Source organism: Procambarus clarkii, chromosome 59 (assembly GCF_040958095.1).
Source record: "Procambarus clarkii isolate CNS0578487 chromosome 59, FALCON_Pclarkii_2.0, whole genome shotgun sequence".
Classification (NCBI taxonomy): Eukaryota; Metazoa; Arthropoda; class Malacostraca; order Decapoda; family Cambaridae; genus Procambarus; species Procambarus clarkii.
The window spans coordinates 26,663,155-26,686,060 of NC_091208.1; the positions used below are offsets into that span (position 1 = coordinate 26,663,155).

A 22,906-nucleotide genomic window follows, 5' to 3' on the forward strand; every position below is an offset into this window, starting at 1 on the left:
CTCATATTCCAGCCTGTAGGGTGTACATGTTCCAGCAGCCTACACTCTCATATTCCAGCCTGTAGGGTGTACATGTTCCAGCAGCCTACACTCTCATATTCCAGCCTGTAGAGGTGTACATGTTCCAGCAGCCTACACTCTCATATTCCAGCCTGTAGGGGTGTACATGTTCCAGCAGCCTACACTCTCATATTCCAGCCTGTAGGGGTGAACATGTTCCAGCAGCCTACACTCTCATATTCCAGCCTGTAGAGGTGTACATGTTCCAGCAGCCTACACTCTCATATTCCAGCCTGTAGAGGTGTACATGTTCCAGCAGCCTACACTCTCATATTCCAGCCTGTAGAGGTGAACATGTTCCAGCAGCCTACACTCTCATATTCCAGCCTGTAGAGGTGAACATGTTCCAGCAGCCTACACTCTCATATTCCAGCCTGTAGAGGTGAACATGTTCCAGCAGCCTACACTCTCATATTCCAGCCTGTAGAGGTGTACATGTTCCAGCAGCCTACACTCTCATATTCCAGCCTGTAGGGGTGAACATGTTCCAGCAGCCTACACTCTCATATTCCAGCCTGTAGGGGTGAACATGTTCCAGCAGCCTACACTCTCATATTCCAGCCTGTAGGGGTGTACATGTTCCAGCAGCCTACACTCTCATATTCCAGCCTGTAGGGGTGTACATGTTCCAGCAGCCTACACTCTCATATTCCAGCCTGTAGGGGTGTACATGTTCCAGCAGCCTACACTCTCATATTCCAGCCTGTAGAGGTGTACATGTTCCAGCACATTTCTTGTATATTTTCCATTTATCAAAGATTTTCCTATCTTGCTGTGGGATAGTGAGAATGTTTTTTCTCCTTTTAGTCCTCCCTCTCCCTCTTCGTTCTTTCCCCTCGTTCCCCCCCCCCTCGACGCCCCTCTTTCCCAGTCCTCCCGTCCCTTCTCCCAAGACCTCCCCCCCTCCCCTCTCTTACCTCTTCATATCCCCACCATCCACGTCCTTTTTTCCCTATTCTACCAACTCCTATTCCCCTACCTGTGTCGTCCTCTCCCCCCTCTCTATCACCCCTTGTGTCCACTCATCACCCCTTGTGTCCCCTCATCACCCCTAGTGTCCCCTCATCACCCCTAGTGTCCCCTCATCACCCCTTGTGTCCCCTCATCACCCATTGTGTCCCTTCATCACCCCTTGTGTCCCTCATCACCCCCTTGTGTCCCCTCATCATCCCTTGTGTCCCTCATCACCCCTTGTGTCCCCTCATCACCCCTTGTGTCCCCTCATCACCCCTTGTGTCCCTCATCACCCCTTGTGTCCCCTCATCACCCGCTCCAAAAGGGAAACGTGAAGTTAAAATTCCGAGAAGAATATTTTTCAGAGCTCCTCGGGGGGGGGGGTGAGGGGGGTAGGGGGAAGAAGTGGGGGGAGAGGGGGGCGGGGGGAAAGGGGGGGCGGGGGGAAGGGGTGGTTGGGGGGGTCCAGGCATTATGGGCCTCGACACTATACAGGAGTATACCCTCCTTATATATATATACTCACACACTAGGAGGATACCCGGTGGTGCTCGGGTCGTCTCTCTCTGTCTCTGTCTCTCTGTCTCTCTCTCTCTCTCTCTCACACACACACACACACACACACACACACACACACACACACACACACACACACACACACAAACAATATAATTATCTACCATTCCCTTGTGTGTGTGAACCAGTCCGTCCTCCTAAGGTTTCCCCAACGTCCTGAAAACGGTCAATTTAAAGTGGTCTCTCCTAACCTACCACCAGAGGACCCAAAACAGAAAACGGGACAGTACGTCACTTTCGCCAGCCGCTTCCATTTTCTAGTACGACTATTTTTGACCGTATGTAACGCATACGGGCGAAAAGCGACGTTCTTTGTAGGACAGGATGGGGTAAATGCTTCACCCACGTACTACAAATAATCGCCAACAGAACCTAAACACCTAACCTAACCTATGCCTATATATGCACAATATGCTAATATATTATAATATTAATTTACATTTGAGAAAATTCCCGTTTTGAATGAACAGCATATTAAAATTTATGAATGCGTCTGTGGGGTCGACCGCTGGATGGAATGGACTTGAGTCGAGAACAGGTTATCTTGAGGTTATCTTGAGATGATTTCGGGGCTTTAGTGTCCCCGCGGCCCGGTCCTCGACCAGGCCTCCACCCCCAGGAAGCAGCCCGTGACAGCTGACTAACACCCAGGTACCTATTTTACTGCTCGGTAACAGGGGCATAGGGTGAAAGAAACTCTGCCCATTGTTTCTCGCCGGCGCCTGGGATCGAACCCGGGACCACAGGATCACAAGCCCAGCGTGCTGTCCGCTCGGCCGACCGGCCCACAATCCATCCGCAAGACGGATTGTGGGATGGTTAGGTTAGGTAAAGTAGGTTTTAAAATCCGTTGGGGAACCATCATGTGTACGATGTGTCGTGTACGCTTAATGGAGAGTTTGTGACCTTCGTACAGTGCTGTGTATTGTGCACCGTCGTGTGAATTGCACTGTGCAGGGTGGAGGGCAGACGACTCGTGCAGGCCGGTTGGGTACCAGGGACCAGATTCACGAAGCAGTTACGCAGGTACTTAGCCAACCTATACATCTTTCCTCAATCTTTGACGGCTTTGGTTACATTAAACAGTTTACAAGCATGAAAACTTGCCAGTCAACTGTTGTTATTGTTATAAAGAGTCTCCTGGTGCTCCGGAGCTCATTAACTGTTTAATAATTGTAAACAAAGCCGCCAAAGATTGAGAAACGATGGACAGGTTCGTAAGTGCTTGTGTAACTGCTTCGTGAATCTGGACCCAGGTCGGCAGGCAGGCAGGCAGGCAGGCAGGCAGGTAGGCAGGCAGGCAGGCAGGTAGGCAGGCAGGCAGGTAGGCAGGCAGGCAGGCAGGCAGGCAGGCAGGCAGGCAGGCAGGCAGGCAGGCAGGCAGGCAGGTAGGCAGGTAGGCAGGCAGGCAGGCAGGCAGGTAGGCAGGCAGGCAGGCAGGCAGGCATGCAGGCAGGTAGGCAGGCAGGCAGGCAGGCAGGCAGGTAGGCAGGCAGGCAGGCAGGCAGGTAGGCAGGCAGGCAGGTAGGCAGGCAGGCAGGCAGGCAGGCATGCAGGCAGGTAGGCAGGCAGGCAGGCAGGCAGGCAGGTAGGCAGGCAGGCAGGCAGGTAGGCAGGCAGGCAGGCAGGCAGGCAGGCAGGCAGGCAGGCAGGCAGGCAGGTAGGCAGGGATGGGGGCAAGTTTAGTGAAGCATTCCAGCAAGTTGTGCTATCTTGGGCGGGCCAAATACAGGCAACAGACTCACCCCAACACCCCCCTCCCCCTCCAATCACCCCCTCCCTCACCCCACCATAGAAGCCCCAGCCTGTGATGGGTTCTCCTGGGAGGGGGGAGGAGAACCCCCTGCCTAATTTGCATATTGGCTAAATACCCGGGAAGGCCCCCCCCCCTCCCCCTCCCTACTCCCTTCCCCCCCCAGCCCCCCCCCCTGCCCCCCCCCCCCCCTGGGCCCTCGGTTTATTCAGGTACAAATATCAGGTTAAAGTTATTTACATATTTGTCAGGTTAAATAGTTGCCTGCGTATGTTTGGTAATTATTACGCGATAATTGAATACATCCAGCTTCAATTTCAGTATTCATTTTGAAGTCATTTGCATTTTTAAGTGCCGAGTTATTGTTGTTTTTGCTGGTAATGGTTGAGGCAGTGGTGTGAGGCGCGCGTGTGCTCTTCCCCTGCACGCGCGCGCGTTTAGGCTTCTTTCTATTTCTCTGGCATTAGTGGGTGTTTCTCTGGTATTAATGGGTTGGTGTATCTCTGCCATTAGTGGGTGTATCTCTGCCATTAGTGGGTTGGTGTATCTCTGCCATTAGTGGGTTGGTGTATCTCTGCCATTAGTGCATACCGCGTTCGTGTGTGTGTGTGTTGGTTCGTGTGTGTACTCACCTAGTTGTGTTTGCGGGGGTTGAGCTCTGGCTCTTTGGTCCCGCCTCTCAACTGTCAATCAACAGGTGTGACTCCGGGGAAGATAGTCCATAGCGCAGACGACGGTGGAAACAAAGATCAACATGAGAAATAAACTTTAAGGATTATATAACATAGGTTAAAGTCCACGCTGATGCTGGTGGTGTTCATCATTGTTCATCTCTGCTTCGCGTGTTCAACTACTGGCCAGGTGAATTACCAGAGATCTGGTGAACAGCCAGGTGTGAGCTCTTCCCTCCATTTCAGACCTTTAATTAGTGTTTACAATTCCTTTAATTAGTGTTAATTAAGTATCCTTTGTAAGGTACTTGAGAGGTTCAGCGGGAGCCTCATTTATGGGGGAAAATATAGAAACTATATAGTATTATTATAGTTAAATATAGTATTTAAACGTGAACATTCATTTGAGAAGATATTATTATGTAGATTTACGTGGTGTATTAAAAGGGGGAACAGCAGAGAGCAGTTGGTAGATTTGCGTCTCTCTCGAGGGTCAAAACGTCGACTTCAACACCAGTTGATTCTTGAGCTCGAATTGAAAATTTGTGCAACTGGAAATGTGGTTGGGTAACTGACGGGGCTTGACGGCTGAGTGGACAGCGCTCGGGATTCGTAGTCCTAAGGTTCCGGGTTCGATCCCCGGCGGAGGCGGAAACAAATGGGCATCGTTTCTTTTACCCTGATGCTCCTGTTCACCTAGGAGTAAATAGGTACCTGGGAGTTAGTCAGCTGCTACGGGCTGTTTCCTGGGGGTGTGTAACAAAAAGGAGGCCTGGTCGAGGACCGGGCCGCGGGGACGCTAAGCCCCGAAATCATCTCAAGATAACCTCAAGACAGGTTACATGTCAGATACGCGGCTGCGTCAGTGTAAGAGGGTGACACCCCCCAGGGTGACACACCCCCAGGGTGACACACCCCCAGGGTGCCTGAGAGGGTGACACCCCCCCAGGGTGCCTGAGAGGGTGACACCCCCCCAGGGTGCCTGAGAGGGTGACACCCCCCAGGGTGCCTGAGAGGGTGACACACCCCCAGGGTGCCTGAGAGGGTGACACACCCCCAGGGTGCCTGAGAGGGTGACACACCCAGGGTGCCTGAGAGGGTGACACCCCCCAGGGTGCCTGAGAGGGTGACACCCCCCAGGGTGCCTGAGAGGGTGACACCCCCCAGGGTGCCTGAGAGGGTGACACCCCCCAGGGTGCCTGAGAGGGTGACACCCCCCAGGGTGCCTGAGAGGGTGACACCCCCCAGGGTGCCTGAGAGGGTGACACACCCCCAGGGTGCCTGAGAGGGTGACATCCCCCAGGGTGCCTGAGAGGGTGACACCCCCCAGGGTGCCTGAGAGGGTGACACCCCCCAGGGTGCCTGAGAGGGTGACACCCCCCAGGGTGCCTGAGAGGGTGACACACCCCCAGGGTGCCTGAGAGGGTGACATCCCCCAGGGTGCCTGAGAGGGTGACACCCCCCAGGGTGCCTGAGAGGGTGACACACCCCCAGGGTGCCTGAGAGGTTGACACACCCCCAGGGTGCCTGAGAGGGTGACACCCCCCAGGGTGCCTGAGAGGGTGACACCCCCCAGGGTGCCTGAGAGGGTGACACCCCAGGGTGCCAGCACCCCCCTCCCCCCATGTCTGTCAGCCCCCCCCCCCCATCCCATGTTTGTCTCCCCCCCCATGTCTGTCAGCTCCCCCCCCCATGTCTGTCAGCCCACCCCCCTCATGTCTGGCAGACCCCCATATGTCAACCACGCCCACATATACATATATCTTCCACACCCACATATACTTTCACAAATTTGCATAATTAAAATTTCATTGAAATTACACGGTTATATATGAGTATTTGCTCTTTATATTTTTAACATTCGCAGGAGACTGTGCAATTATCGGCCCTAAAACTGTCGCCCCACCTCGAAACATTGTTAACTTATTACCATAGACAAGTCTTGTGTTCTGACACTGGTGGTATGGGGGCTCTCACGGGTCAAGCCTGGCCTCGGGCCGGGCTTGGGGAGTAGAACAACTCCCAGAACCCCATCAACCAGGAACCCCTATCAACCAGGAACCCCTATCAACCAGGAACCCCTATCAACCAGGAACCCTTATCAACCAGGAACCCCTATCAACCAGGAACCCCTATCAACCAGGAACCCTTATCAACCAGGAACCCCTATCAACCAGGAACCCTTATCAACCAGGAACCCTTATCAACCAGGAACCCTTATCAACCAGGAACCCTTATCAACCAGGAACCCTTATCAACCAGGAACCCTTATCAACCAGGAACCCTTATCAACCAGGAACCCTTATCAACCAGGAACCCTTATCAACCAGGAACCCCTATCAACCAGGAACCCTTATCAACCAGGAACCCTTATCAACCAGGAACCCCTATCAACCAGGAACCCTTATCAACCAGGAACCCTTATCAACCAGGAACCCTTATCAACCAGGAACCCCTATCAACCAGGAACCCTTATCAACCAGGAACCCCTATCAACCAGGAACCCTTATCAACCAGGAACCCTTATCAACCAGGAACCCTTATCAACCAGGAACCCTTATCAACCAGGAACCCTTATCAACCAGGAACCCTTATCAACCAGGAACCCTTATCAACCAGGAACCCCTATCAACCAGGAACCCTTATCAACCAGGAACCCTTATCAACCAGGAACCCCTATCAACCAGGAACCCTTATCAACCAGGAACCCTTATCAACCAGGAACCCCATCAACCAAGTATCAAGCAGATGGGGAGGGAGGCCTGCGTGTGATGGGGAGGGGGGGGGTAGGAGACAGGTGATAATGGGTAAAATGGGGAGGCAGGTGGACTCACCCTCCAGCACCTCCTCTCTACGGGCTCTCCATAGCCCGTGCTACATGGACACTTCGTTCTGAGTAGCTAAATCTCAAACAACAACAACAGTTCGGTAGACACTCTTACGGGCTATTCATGCCCGTGCCACATCTTGGGTGGCTTAATCTTCATCAATCATCAATCGGTAGACACTTTAAATACCTTTAGGCAGCCTCCTCCATGGGAGGAATCGAGTCTAATATAATCATTGAAGGATTGCCAGTTAAAAAAATTAGCATGTGACTCGCAGAGGCTCAAAGCAGTCATAGAGCAAATGGAAACCATCTCAAGACCTACCAAGACTCACATCTTCACAGACGGATCTGTTGATCAAGAGGTTCTGCTGGGGCAGCAGTTTACACTACCAACCATCTTCTTATCTTGAGGTTATCTTGAGATGATTTCGGGGCTTTTAGTGTCCCCGCGGCCCGGTCCTCGAACAGGCCTCCACCCCCAGGAAGCAGCCCGTGACAGCTGACTAACACCCAGGTACCTATTTATCCATGAAGCTTAGTGAAGCATGAACAATGGGTGCTCAACATTGCACACAGAATTATATGCCCTTAAGGAGGCCATAAATTATATAATTGAGAATAATTTACATGATGTCATCATTCATACCGACTCTAAATCTTCGCTCCAGGCATTGTTATCAGTCAGCACAGAGATAACATACAACTCATCACAGAAATCCTACATATAGAATAAACAAGCTCACAATCTAGGGCTGTCAATCACCCTAAATTGGATACCAAGTCACATTTGCATAGATGGTAATGAAAAGGCAAACTCGCTAGCAAAAACTGCCACTGCTCTACCTGTTGTACAGGTTCAAATACCTCCAAGTTTTTCACGGATTAAGGAGCAAATCAAGAAGAAAATACTCCCAACTATCAAAAGTCGCTACAGATTCAAAGTAGCGGAAGGAAGATTCACGGCGATATGGTACGAACAAGCCACTGGGTTCTACTCCTTCAAGCCTGGCAAAAACATACTCAGAAACATTGCAGTTTTTGAAAGAGTGATTAGAAATCAAATTTCTAGTTTTATGGAAAATAATGCACAACCCAAGATAAAATAATGCACAACTCAAGATAACCTCAAGAATCAATCATCTCAAGATAACCCAGGACAACATGGATTTAGAGCGGGAAGAACCTGTCTGTCACAGTTACTCAACCACTATGACAAAATCACAGAAGCTCTAGAAGAACAGCAAAATGCAGATGTTGTATACACAGACTTTGCAAAGGCGTTCGACAAATGTGACCATGGGGTGATAGCTCACAAAATGAGGTCAATGGGAATAACTGGTAAAGTAGGACGCTGGATACTCAATTTCCTGTCGAACAGAACACAAAGAGTAACAGTCAATCAAATAAAATCGAGTCCAAGCGCAGTTAAAGCTCAGTCCTTGCACCACTGCTGTTCCTTATTCTCATATCAGATATAGACAAAAATACACGTCACAGCTTCGTGTCATCCATTGCAGATGACACAAAAATCAGCATGAAAATTACCTCTGCTGAAAACATTGAAATATTACAAGCAGATGTCAACAAATTTTTCGATTGGGCAGCAGAAAATAACATGATTAACAGTGATAAATTTCAGGTACTCAGGTACGGCAAAAATGAGGATCTGAAACATAATACAGGGTACAAAACACAAACGAATCTTCCCATAGTAAGAAAACAGCATGTCAAGGATTTGGGAATAATGATGTCCGACGACCTAACGTTTAGGGAGCATAACCAAGCAAATATTGCGTCAGCCAGAAAAATGATCGGATGGATTACGAGAACTTTCAAATCCAGGGATCCCATCACAATGGTTGCACTCTTCAAGTCACTTGTGTTGTCCCGTCTCGAGTACTGCTCAGTACTCACTTCCCCCCTTCAGAGCAGGAGAGATTGCTGAAACAGAGGGAATACAGAGAACATATACGGCACGCATAGACGAGATAAAACACCTAATATATATACTCATGGAAGATACTGGAGGGCCCGGTCCCAAATCTACACAGTAAAATAACAACGTACTGGAGTGAACGATATGGAAAAAATGCCGAATAGAACCAGTGAAGAGCAGAGGTGTCATAGGCACAATCAGAGAACACTGTATAAACATCAGAGGTCCGCGGTTGTTCAACGTCCTCCCAGCGAGCATAAGAAATATTGCCGGAACAACCGTGGACATCTTCAAGAGAAAACAAGATAGTTTTCTGCAAGGAGTGCCGGACCAACCGGGCTGTGGTGGGTATGTGGGCCTGCGGGCCGCTCCAAGCAACAGCCTGGTGGACCAAACTCTCACAAGTCAAACCTGGCCTCGGGCCGGGCTTGGGGAGTAGAACAACTCCCAGAACCCCATCAACCAGGTATCAACCAGGTATGAGGCCCAGGTGTGCCTAATATTGAGCAGGGGAAGTCTGTACCACGAGCTTTGCCTGGGAACGTTCAGGGGTTCAACTCTGAGAAAAGAGCGACAAAGTCATAGATCTTGAAATTATGTCGAATATACATAATATACACGTGGAAAATACTGGAAGGGCAGGATTTAAACTTACACAATAAAATAACAACATACTGGAGTGAGAGATATGGCAGGAAGTGCAAAATAAGATCAATGAAAAGTTGTGAGCGCCGTGAGCACAATTAGAGAGCAACAGTGTCAACACCAGAGGCCCTCGACTCCTCAGCCTCATGGAGTTACCGGATCAACCTGACTGTGATGGCTGTGTGGATCTTCGAAGTACGGAGACAAGCCTCACAGACCACGTAGTCCCTAGGGAAGACTGGCCACAGAGCAGACAATCACTAGGGAAGACTGGCCACAGAGCAGACAATCACTAGGGAAGACTGGCCACAGACCAGACAAGCACTAGGGAAGACTGGCCACAGACCAGACAAGCACTAGGGAAGACTGGCCACAGACCAGACAAGCACTAGGGAAGACTGGCCACAGATCAGACAAGCACTAGGGAAGACTGGCCACAGATCAGACAATCACTAGGGAAGACTGGCCACAGACCAGACAAGCACTAGGGAAGACTGGCCACAGAGCAGACAAGCACTAGGGAAGACTGGCCACAGACCAGACAAGCACTAGGGAAGACTGGCCACAGACCAGACAAGCACTAGGGAAGACTGGCCACAGAGCAGACAATCACTAGGGAAGACTGGCCACAGACCAGACAAGCACTAGGGAAGACTGGCCACAGACCAGACAAGCACTAGGGAAGACTGGCCACAGACCAGACAATCACTAGGGACAACTGGCCACAGACCAGACAAGCACTAGGGAAGACTGGCCACAGACCAGACAAGCACTAGGGAAGACTGGCCACAGACCAGACAAGCACTAGGGAAGACTGGCCACAGACCAGACAAGCACTAGGGAAGACTGGCCACAGACCAGACAAGCACTAGGGAAGACTGGCCACAGATTAGACAAGCACTAGGGAAGACTGGCCACAGATCAGACAAGCACTAGGGAAGACTGGCCACAGACCAGACAAGCACTAGGGAAGACTGGCCACAGACCAGACAAGCACTAGGGAAGACTGGCCACAGATCAGACAAGCACTAGGGAAGACTGGCCACAGATCAGACAATCACTAGGGAAGACTGGCCACAGACCAGACAAGCACTAGGGAAGACTGGCCACAGACCAGACAATCACTAGGGACGACTGGCCACAGACCAGACAATCACTAGGGAAGGCTGGCCACAGACCAGACAATCACTAGGGAAGACTGGCCACAGACCAGACAATCACTAGGGACGACTGGCCACAGACCAGACAATCACTAGGGAAGGCTGGCCACAGACCAGACAATCACTAGGGAAGACTGGCCACAGACCAGACAAGCAGTAGGGAAGGCTGACCACAGACCAGACAATCACTAGGGACGACTGGCCACAGACCAGACAATCACTAGGGTAGACTGGCCACAGACCAGACAATCACTAGGGAAGGCTGGCCACAGACCAGACAATCACTAGGGAAGACTGGCCACAGACCAGACAATCACTAGGGAAGACTGGCCACAGAGCAGACAATCACTAGGGAAGGCTGGCCACAGACCAGACAAGCACTAGGGAAGACTGGCCACAGAGCAGACAATCACTAGGGACAACTGGCCACAGACCAGACAATCACTAGGGAAGACTGGCCACAGACCAGACAATCACTAGGGAAGGCTGGCCACAGACCAGACAATCACTAGGGAAGACTGGCCACAGACCAGACAATCACTAGGGAAGACTGGCCACAGAGCAGACAATCACTAGGGAAGGCTGGCCACAGACCAGACAAGCACTAGGGAAGACTGGCCACAGAGCAGACAATCACTAGGGAAGGCTGGCCACAGACCAGACAATCACTAGGGTAGACTGGCCACAGACCAGACAATCACTAGGGAAGGCTGGCCACAGACCAGACAAGCACTAGGGAAGGCTGGCCACAGACCAGACAATCACTAGGGAAGACTGGCCACAGACCAGACAAGCACTAGGGAAGACTGACCACAGACCAGACAATCAGCAGAGAAATAGCACCAGAATTGTGGAAATTGTCCTCAGGCGAAGTCAGAGGAAATTAAGACATGAAACAATAGACGAACATATAAGTAGATAGACAAATAGATAAGTAGATAGACAAATAGATAAGTAGATAGACAAATAGATAAGTAGATAGACAAATAGATAAATATGGGAAGAAAGGGAAAGGAAGTATTTTATGTCTTTAATCCCACTGTTCCAATTTGGTGCCCGGGGCTTGGGGAAGAGGTGGGGGGGGGGGAGGGGGGAGAGGGAACTCGGTTAGGGTAATATCCAGGTAAACGAGCCTGAAGCAATCTCCCTCCTTCCCTCATTTTTTTTGTTTTGAGATATATGGATATATGGAGCCGGTCGGCCGAGCGGACAGCACGCTAGACTTGTGATCCTGGGTTCGATCCCAGGCGCCGGCGAGAAACAATGGGCAGAGTTTCTTTCACCCTATGCCCCTGTTACCTAGCAGTAAAATAGGTACCTGGGTGTTAGTCAGCTGTCACGGGCTGCTTCCTGGGGGTGGAGGCCTGGTCGAGGACCGGGCCGCAGGGACATTAAAGCCCCGAAATCATCTCAAGATAACCTCAAGATATACAAGAGTTATTACATTCTTGTACAGCCACTAGTACGCGTAGCGTTTCGGGCAGGTCCCTGGAATACGATCCCCGCCGCGAAGAATCGTTGTTACAACCAAGTACACATTTTACTGTTGCGTTAAACAGAGGCTACAGTTAAGGATTTGTGCCCAGTAAATCCTCCCCGGTCAGGATACGAACCCATGACAAAGCGCTCGCGGAACGCCAGGCGAGTGTCTTACCACTACACCACGGAGACTGTTTATCTTAGCTGCGTTTGATAAGGAGGGAGTTTGAGGGATAAACTTCACTAACTGATCTCTCTACTGTGTTCCAGGTCTGGTTGTGATCCTCCAAGGAGATCCTCCAAGGAGTCCAGCTCCCAGGTGAGTGAGCAACCCCTCGCACTGTTGTGTAGTCAGTCTCTCTATTAAAATAACGTTAGGGGTAAAAGCAGAGAATGTCATTAATGTTACTGTTGAAACTGCAAGCAAGATATATTACATCAGCTCATCTGAAACAGGCCCCTACCCGCCAAACACACAGCGAAACTACGACGTTGCTACAACGTTTGAACAAGATTTAACACCTAACCAGTTACAACAACCAATATGACGAGTTGTAACAACGTTCTAATACGTCAAAAACACGTTAAGCCAAGATGTAACAACTTTATTACAAGTTGTAACAAGCGGAAAATAGGGTCAGTTACGGTTTGTGTTTCCAGGGTAGACACTCATTTATTTGATATTATTATTTGTATCTTTTAGGAATATACTGTTTTTAATGCTTAGTAACTATCATATAAGGAACAGAAGAGGCATGAGCCAACTGTGTGCCTGAGTCTCCATGTGGTCAGTTGAGTTTATTGCTCACGTATTAATCAGCTCAGCGAACAGGTTTCAGATTTTTTTTTTTTTTTGAGATATATACAAGAGTTGTTACATTCTTGTAGAGCCACTAGTACGCGTAGCGTTTCGGGCAGGTCCCTGGAATACGATCCCCGCCGCGAAGAATCGTTGTTACAACCAAGTACACATTTTACTGTTGCGTTAAACAGAGGCTACAGTTAAGGATTTGTGCCCAGTAAATCCTCCCCGGCCAGGATACGAACCCATGACATAGCGCTAGATGCGAGTCAACCTAGGAATGTGTAATCGCTGATGGAGTGATGGTCTTGAGAAAGGCATTGCCAGCTGCTGATGGCTGAGCGTCTTGTGTTATGGGGACCAGCATCAGTTCCGTAGAGAAGAACCTTCTATCTTGAGGTTATCTTGAGATGATTTCGGGGCTTTTAGTGTCCCCGCGGCCCGGTCCTCGACCAGGCCTCCACCCCCAGGAAGCAGCCCGTGACAGTTGACTAACACCCAGGTACCTAATTTACTGCTAGGTAACAGGGGCATAGGGTGAAAGAAACTCTGCCCATTGTTTCTCGCCGGCGACTGGGATCGAACCCAGGACCACAGGATCACAAGTCCCGCGTGCTGTCCGCTCGGCCGACCGACTCCCCGACTCTAGGATGGTTAAGAATCATGCGGGGCAGGCAGTCTAGAAGATCTGTGCATACTCCAGATGGGAGGATACCTACCATACCTTACCTTGAGGTGCTTCCGGGGCTTAGCGTCCCCGCGGCCCGGTCGTCGACCAGGCCTCCTGGTTGCTGGACTGATCAGTCCTGGTTGACTGTCCTGGGAGCGAGCTTGAGCTTCATATAATGTTTTACAACCGCTGCTGTCAAGTTGGTATGTGGCATAGAGCTGCTGCATGTTTCCTGACTGCCGTGCGTACTAGGTTGAGCACGTGTGTTATTGTGGTCACTGAAGATTCGTACTTCGTACCCAATATGTCGACTTCCCTCACTAAGCATAAGGATTTTGCCACTCATTTGCATACCTATTGGGTGTAAAATATCATGCTGATATCATGGTGATAAAATATATATCATGCTGATATCATGGATAAAATATCGTGTTATCACCATAGTCTATATTTTCTTGACCGCAAATGTAATTTAGTGATTAATTACACCACTCCCCCCCCCCCCTTTTCTCTCTAATTCGTATTTGAATTTGGCATTTGTGCCTGCATGAGCGGGCTCTTAGCTCTTGGAACCCGCCTTTCTTACCAATATATATTTCCTCTCTTATGTCCACTACATATATTTCTCTATAGCGCATGCGCGCGCGCGAGCGCACACACACAGGAAGCATGCCGTAGCAGCTGTCTAACTCCCAGGTACCTATTTACTGCTGGGTGAACAGGGGCGAAAAACAGTCTGCCCAATTGTTTCTGCCTGGGTCGGGAATCGAACCTGGGCTGTTAGGACGACGAATGTGTGTACTCACTTAGTTGTGCTTGCGGGGGTTGAGCTCTGGCTCTTTGGTCCCGCCTCTCAACTGTCAATCAACAGGTGTACAGGTTCCTGAGCCTATTGGGCTCTATCATATCTACACTTGAAACTGTGTATGGAGTCAGCCTCCACCACATCACTTCCTAATGCATTCCATTTGTCAACCACTCTGACACTAAAAAAGTTCTTTCTAATATCTCTGTGGCTCATTTGGGCACTCAATTTCCACCTGTGTCCCCTAGTGCGTGTGCCCCTTGTGTTAAACAGCCTGTCTTTATCAACCCTGTCAATTCCCTTGAGGATCTTGAATGTAGTGATCATGTCCCCCCTAACACTTCTGTCTTCCAACGAAGTGAGGTTTAATTCCCGTAGTCTCTCCTCGTAGCTCATACCTCTCAGCTCGGGTACTAGTCTGGTGGCAAACCTTTGAACCTTTTCCATTTTAGTCTTATGCTTGACTAGATATGGACTCCATGCTGGTGCCGCATACTCCAGGATTGGTCTGACATATGTGGTATATAATGTTCTGAAAGATTCCTAACACAAGTTTCTAAAGGCCGTTCTTATGTTAGCCAACCTGGCATATGCTGCTGCTGTTATCCTCTTGATGTGAGCATCAGGGGACAGGTCTGGCGTGATATCAACCCCCAGGTCTTTCTCTCTCTCGGACTCTTGAAGCATTTCATCTCCCAAGTGATACCTTGTATCTGGTCTCCTGCTTCCTACCCCTATCTTCATTATATTACATTTGCTTGGATTAAACTCTAACAGCCATTTGTTCGATCATTCCTGCAGCTTGTCCAGGTCTTCTTAAAGCCTCAAGCTGTCCTCCTCTGTCTTAATCCTTCTCATAATTTTGGCGTCGTCAGCAAACATTGAGAGGAATGAGTCTATACCCTCTGGGAGATCATTTACGTATATCAGAAACAGGATAGGTCCAAGTACAGAGCCCTGTGGGACTCCACTGGTGACTTCACGCCAGTCTGAGGTCTCACCCCTCACTGTAACTCTCTGCTTCCTATTGTTTAGGTACTCCCTTATCCACTGGAGCGCCCTACCAGTTACTCCTGCCTGTTTCTCTAGCTTATGCATCAACCTTTTATGGGGTACTGTGCCAAAGGCTTTCCGACAGTCCAAAAAAATGCAGTCCGCCCACCCTTCTCTTTCTTGTTTAATCTTTGTCACCTGATCGTAGAATTCTATCAATCCTGTAAGGCAAGATTTACCCTCCCTGAACCCATGTTGTGTGTGTGTGTGTGTGTGTGTGTGTGTGTGTGTGTGTGTGTGTGTGTGTGTGTGTGTGTGCGTGCGCGCGCGCGCGCGCGCGTGCTTGAAAAAAAAAGTAGTTAGTAAATAATTGATTGACAGTTGAGAGGTGGGCCGAAAGAGCAAAGCTCAACCCCCGCAAATACAACTAGGTGAATACACACACACACACACACACACACACACACACACACACACACACACACACACACACACACAAACACACACACACACACACACACACACACACACACACACACACACACAAACACAAATCTTAAAATTTGTGTTTTCATATTCTGTCCAAATTTGTCTTAAATTTAACCCCTAAATTTGATCACAGTTCGTATCTTGCGACGTTAATTACTTAACGTAATTATAATTTCTCTAAATTATATCTTACGTTGTTTTAATTACAAATTTTAGGGCAATACAATATTATAAGTTTTCGGGTGCAGTGAACGTTTTAAAGTGTTTGTTTATGTTGACAATCCTATGAGTTGACTACAGGGCGCCTGACAGCTGGGTGGACAGCGCTTCGGATTCGTAGTCCTGAGGTTCCGGGTTCGATCCCCGGTGGAGGCGGAGACAAATGGGCAAAATGTTTCTTTCACCCCTGATGCCCCCCTGTTCACCTTGCAGTAAATAGGTTATCTTGATATTCTTGAGGTTATCTTGAGATGATTTCGGGGCTTTTAGTGTCCCCGCGGCCCGGTCCTCGACCAGGCCTCCACCCCCAGGAAGCAACCCGTGACAGCTGACTAACTCCCAGGTACCTATTTTACTGCTAGGTAACAGGGGCATTCAGGGTGAAAGAAACTTTGCCCATTTGTTTCTGCCTCGTGCGGGAATCGAACCCGCGCCACAGAATTACGAGTCCTGCGCGCTATCCACCAGGCTACGAGGCCCATGGCGAGGTACCTGGGAGTTAGACAGCTGTCACGGGCTGCTTCCTGGGGGTGGAAGCCAGGTCGAGAACCGGTCCGCGGGGACGCTAAGCCCCGAAATCATCTCAAGATAACCTTAAGAAGATACTACACCCTCCCTCCTCCCCCCTATTGTCTCCCCCACCCCCCGTCAGTGGTTGAGAGGTAGTTAGGTAGTTGTGACCAAGGCTGTAGGTAAGACGGCGCCCAAAGTACCATCTTGGACTCCGTTAACCAATCAGAGGCGGCGTCGTCAACATCCTTAATTGCTCGTTTAGACCTGTAATGATGCTCCATTGTCGCCTGGTCCTACCCCCCCCCCTCCTTCCTTACCCCTGCCCCAGTACCATATCTCCTGAGCCGACCTTGTTTGGGGGTTAGGGACGTACGCACGCACGCGCGCGCAAACACACACGCGCGCGCACACACACACGCGCGCGCGCACACACGCGCGCGCACACACACACGCGCGCACACGCACGCACACACACACACACACACACACACACACACACACACACACACACACACACACACACACACACACACACTCTGGCGTGCTTGTGTGTGAGAGGGGGGTCCTGGTAGCTGAGTGGACAGCGCGCAAAACTCGTAATTCTGTGGCCAGGGTTCGATTTCCGGACCAGGCAGAAAAAAAAAATGGGCAAATTTTCATTCACACACACACACACACACACACACACACACACACACACACACACACACACACACACACACAAGCACACACACGCACAGGCGACAGGCAAGAGGCACTGAACTACAGGCCAGTGTCCTTGACTTGTATACCATGCAAGGTGATGGAGAAGATCGTGAGAAAAAACCTGGTAACACATCTGGAGAGAAGAGACTTCGTGACAAATCGCCAACATGGGTTCAGGGAGCGTAAATCTTGCCTTACAGGCTTAATAGAATTCTACGACCAGGTGACAAAGATTAAGCAAGAAAGAGAGGGCTGGGCGGACTGCATTTTCTTGGATTGTCGGAAAGCCCTTGACACAGTACCGCATAAGAGGCTGGTACATATGCTGGAGAGACAGGCAGGTGTAGCTGGTAAGGTGCTCCAGTGGATAAGGCAGTATCTAAGCAATAGGAAGCAGAGAGTTACGGTGAGGGGTGAGACCTTCGATTGGCGTGAAGTCACCAGTGGAGTCCCACAGGGCTCTGTACTCGGTCCTATCTTGTTTCTGATATATGTAAATGATCTCCCGGAGGATATCGATTCATTTCTCTCAATGTTTGCGGACGATGCCAAAATTATGAGAAGGATTAAAACAGAAGAGGACTGTTCGAGGCTTCAAGAAGACCTAAACAAGCTGAAGGAATGGTTGAACAAATGGTTGTTAGAGTTTAACCCAAGCAAATGTAATGTAATGGAGATAGGTGTAGGGAGCAGGAGACCAGATGCAAGGTATGATTTGGGAGATGAAATTCCTCAAGAGTCAGAGAGAGAGAAAGACCTGGGGGTTGATATCACGCCAGACCTGTCTCCTGAAGCTCATATCAAGAGGATAACATCAGCAGCATATGCCAGGTTGGCTAACATAAGAAGGGCATTTAGACACTTGTGTAAGGAATCATTTAGAACTTTGTATACCACATATGTCAGACCAATCCTGGAGTATGCAGCCTCAGCATGGAGTCCATATCTATTCAAATATCTATTCATATCCATATCAAACTGGAAAAAGTTCAAAGGTTTGCCACCAGCAAGTACCCGAGCTGAGAGGTATGAGCTACGAGGAGAGACTACGGGAGATAAACCTCACGTCGCTAGAAGACAGAAGAGTTAGGGGGGATATGATCACCACGTTCAAGATTCTCAGAGGAATTGACAGGGTAGATAAAGACAAGACTATTTAACACAAGGGGCACACGCACAAGGGGACACAGGTGGAAACTGAGTGCCCAAATGAGCCACAGAGATATTAGAAAGAACTTTTTTAGTGTCAGAGTGGTTGACAAATGGAATGCATTAGGAAGTGATGTGGTGGAGGCTGACTCCAAACACAGTTTCAAGTGTAGATATGATAGAGCCCAATAGGCTCAGGAACCTGTGCACCAGTTGATTGACAGTTGAGAGGCGGGACCAAAGACCCAGAGCTCAACCCCCGCAAGCACAAATAGGTGAATACGTATAGGTGAGTACACACAAGCGCGCGCGCGCTCAGGCACGCACCACAGACATGTGTATTGATTCAATAAATATATGAAACTAATAAGCCAGGCTTAAAATATATTACCGCCCACAAAACCTGCACTAATGATTAATCCCTACCGGTATAATACTGGTATTATACTGCTATAATACTTAATCCTCTGCATATTAACTTTTCCCTTAATGATACCTACAACGAAACTTACTTGCCCGATTTTTCCTGCATTGTATTGTGCGTTTTTGTAAATGTTTTTCATCTGCAGTATTTGAGTAACTTTATGTTTTTTAAAGTAATACTTTAATCATTATAGTTACACTGTAGGGGGATGTATTTTGTCACGTTTGTTGGCCGTATGTTGTATCTTGTTTTGTCTTGAGACATCTACGTATGTTTTGGCTAGGCCAGGGTTTGGCTAGGCCAGGGTTTGGTTAGGCCAGGGTTTGGTTAGGCCAGGGTTTGGTTAGGCCAGGGTTTGGCTAGGCCAGGGTTTGGTTAGGCCAGGGTTTGGTTAGGCCAGTGTGTGGCTAGGCCAGGGTTTGGTTAGGCCAGGGTTTGGTTAGGCCAGGGTTTGGTTAGGCCAGGGATTGGTTAGGCCAGGGTTTGGTTAGGCCAGGGTTTGGCTAGGCCAGGGTTTGGCTAGGCCAGTGTTTGGCTATCTAGGTTTGGCAGTGGAGGCGTGTGTGTGTGTGTGTTGGTAACGTCGGTCGATGTGGTTGTAGAATGATTAGTTTGAGTGCAGGAATTGGAGTACCAAACATCCACTGCTTTTCCTTAGTTTATTATAAAAATATATATATCTTGTACACCGGGCCAGGAGCTAGCTAGCGTGTGTAAGGGGAGCGCGTGTAGACGCTCTGATGCCCGGGCTGTGTCTGAGGTCTGAGGTCTGCAGCAGAGTAGATTGCATTCAAATCTGCTGACACGTTGTTGATACTTATTAAGTTGTTTAGCTTAAGAGGGTATTAGGTCACCCTATGTGTATGGCGCCTAACTGGCGTCCAACATGTGTGTGTGTGTGTGTGTGTGTGTGTGTGTGTGTGTGTGTGTGTGTGTGTGTGTGTGTGTGTGTGTGTGTGTGTGTGTGTGTGTGTAACCTGTCCTCCGAACGTCGCTTTTCGCCCGTATGCGTTACATACGGTCAAAAATGGTCGTACTAGAAAATGGAAGCGGCTGGCGCAAGTGACGTACTGTCCCGTTTTCTGTTTTGGGTCCTCTGGTGGTAGCTTAGGAGAAAACACTTTAATTAAATAGACCGTTTTCTGGACGTTTGGGGGAACCTTAGGAGAACGAACCTGTGTTCGTGTTCACTCGGTGGGTCGCCACGACGATTGGGCAATAGTTCCCCAAACTTAATACTTGACAGATTAATGTTACGTCTTTGCATAGTGGATGCTGACATTGCAAGGACAGAATAGTTGTTACCTGGTTGATGGGGTTCTGGGAGTTCTTCTACTCCCCAAGCCCGGCCCGAGGCCAGGCTTGACTTGTGAGAGTTTGGTCCACCAGGCTGTTGCTTGGAGCGGCCCGCAGGGCCACATACCCACCACAGCCCGGTTGGTCCGGCACTCCTTGGAGGAATAAATCTAGTTAATGAATAAATGTTAATGGGTATAGCATCACATCCCGACTCCAGAGGAGCTCTGTACCTGAGCATCACTGCTCTTATCTTATTCTCATCTTAGAGTCTTTACCCGGCGCTGCCCGGGTCTATTATATTATGATATAATATTATATAATATAGAATATTATATCATTCGCGTGTGGGTGATCCGCCGATAGGGGGAACTTGGCACTCTGAAATATAAGGTAGAGTAGAAGAACTCTTAGAATCTCATCCAGGTACAATCCAGGCTACCCGCTCGGCCGACCTAGGGAGCCGGTCGGCCGAGCGGACAGCACGCTGGACTTGTGATCCTGTGGTCCCGGGTTCGATCCCGGCGCCGGCGTGAAACAATGGGCAGAGTTTCTTTCACCCTATGCCCCTGTTACCTAGCAGTAAAATAGGTACCTGGGTGTTAGTCAGCTGTCACGGGCTGCTTCCTGGGGGTGGAGGCCTGGTCGAGGACCGGGCCGCGGGGACACTAAAGCCCCGAAATCATCTCAAGATAGCCCCTTCGTCCCCCCCTGTAGTTCCCCCCCCCTCCCCCTCGCTGCTACTGTATCTTGCCTCACTTGTTGCCTTACCTTACTCTACCCAGAGCTGTCTACCCCCTCATCTACCCAGGGCCGCCTCCCCCTCATCTACCCAGGGCCGCCTCCCCCTCATCTACCCAGAGCCGCCTCCCCCTCATCTACCCAGAGCCGCCTCCCCCTCATCTACCCAGAGCCGCCTCCCCCTCATCTACCCAGAGCCGCCTCCCCCTCATCTACCCAGAGCCGCCTCCCCCTCATCTAGCCAGAGCCGCCTCCCTCTCATCTACCCAGGGCCGCCTCCCCCTCATCTACCCAGAGCCGCCTCCCCCTCATCTACCCAGAGCCGCCTCCCCCCTCATCTACCCAGAGCCGCCTCCCCCTCATCTACCCAGGGCTGTCTCCCCTCATCTACCCAGGGCCGCCTCCCCCTCATCTACCCAGGGCCGCCTCCCCCTCATCTACCCGGGGCCGCCTCCCCCTCATCTACCCAGGGCCGCCTCTCCCTCATCTACCCAGGGCCGCCTCCCCCTCATCTACCCAGGGCCGCCTCCCCCTCATCTACCAAGGGCCGCCTCCCCCTCATCTACCCAGGGCCGCCTCCTCCTCATCTACCCGGGGCCGCCTCCCCCTCATCTACCCAGGGCCGCCTCCCCCTCATCTACCCAGGGCCGCCTCCCCCTCATCTACCCAGGGCCGCCTCCCCCTCATCTACCAAGGGCCGCCTCCCCCTCATCTACCCAGCGCTGTCTACCCCCTCATCTACCCAGGGCCGCCTCCTCCTCATCTACCCGGGGCCGCCTCCCCCTCATCTACCCAGGGCCGCCTCCCCCTCATCTACCCAGGGCCGTCTCCCCCTCATCTACCAAGGGCCGCCTCCCCCTCATCTACCCAGGGCCGCCTCCCCCTCATCTACCCAGGGCTGTCTCCCCTCATCTACCCAGGGCCGCCTCCCCCTTCTACCCAGGGCCGCCTCCTCCTCATCTACCCGGGGCCGCCTCCCCCTCATCTACCCAGGGCCGCCTCCCCCTCATCTACCCAGGGCCGCCTCCCCCTCATCTACCCAGGGCCGCCTCCCCCTCATCTACCAAGGGCCGCCTCCCCCTCATCTACCCAGAGCCGCCTCCCCCTCATCTACCCAGGGCCGCCTCCCCCTCATCTACCCGGGGCCGCCTCCCCCTCATCTACCCAGGGCCGCCTCCCCCTCATCTACCCAGGGCCGCCTCCCCCTCATCTACCCGGGGCCGCCTCCCCCTCATCTACCCAGGGCCGCCTCCCCCTCATCTACCCAGGGCCGCCTCCCCCTCATCTACCCGGGGCCGCCTCCCCCTCATAACGAGTTCTCGCTCCGTGTAAGCCACTTCTTCCTGCTAGTAATCCATCTCATTGGAGAGAGTGGCTGGTCTGTGACGCTTCCTTGACGGGTGGCGCTCCGGTTGCCTCCCTGGCCACCACCACCACTACCACCAACCACTACTACCACCACCACCACTGTCATCACCATCAAGGCAGCCACAGCTATCAACGTCTCTACCACAATCTCCACTGTCGCCACCACCGTAAATAATACCAGCAAAAATCAACTTTAAAACCAACGTTCCCGCGGCCCGGTCGTCGACCAGGCCTCCCGGTTGCTGGACTGGTCAACCAGGCTGTTGGATGCGGCTACTTGCAGCCTGACGTATGAGTCACAGCCTGGTTGATCAGGTATCAATTTTTTTATCAAGTTCTTGTTTGAACACTGAGAGGTCGGCCTGAATTAATTCTATAAACCACATCAAAATGACTGACACTGTTTACAGTTTCTCACTCTATGCTTTTAAGGAGCATTTTCTGCTATAGAGCATAGAGTCAGAAACTTTCCAAAAAAATTTTGGCACTCGCGGCTCTATTTGCTATAACTCAACAGACCTGAAACCCTCTGCCACACTTTCGTAATTGGGAAAAACTGTCTAACCAGGATGCTCACCACTTGCTACATCAGGTAGATATACAGGTATTAATACTTAGAATTTATGGTCTACGACCCATTAGAAAATGATTCGTGGCCCACAAGGAGG

General features: G+C 50.7%; 1 long non-coding RNA gene across 1 annotated transcript in view; it reads left to right on the plus strand.

Moving 5' to 3' along the window:
• LOC138353697 (uncharacterized) overlaps window positions 1-22,906 on the plus strand; it is a 932,825-nt gene that overhangs the window by 825,936 nt on the left and 83,983 nt on the right. Inside the window, exon 3 of the long non-coding RNA XR_011223275.1 lies at window positions 12,335-12,383. This is a non-coding gene — a long non-coding RNA (uncharacterized lncRNA). The remainder of the gene's footprint in view (window positions 1-12,334; window positions 12,384-22,906) is intronic.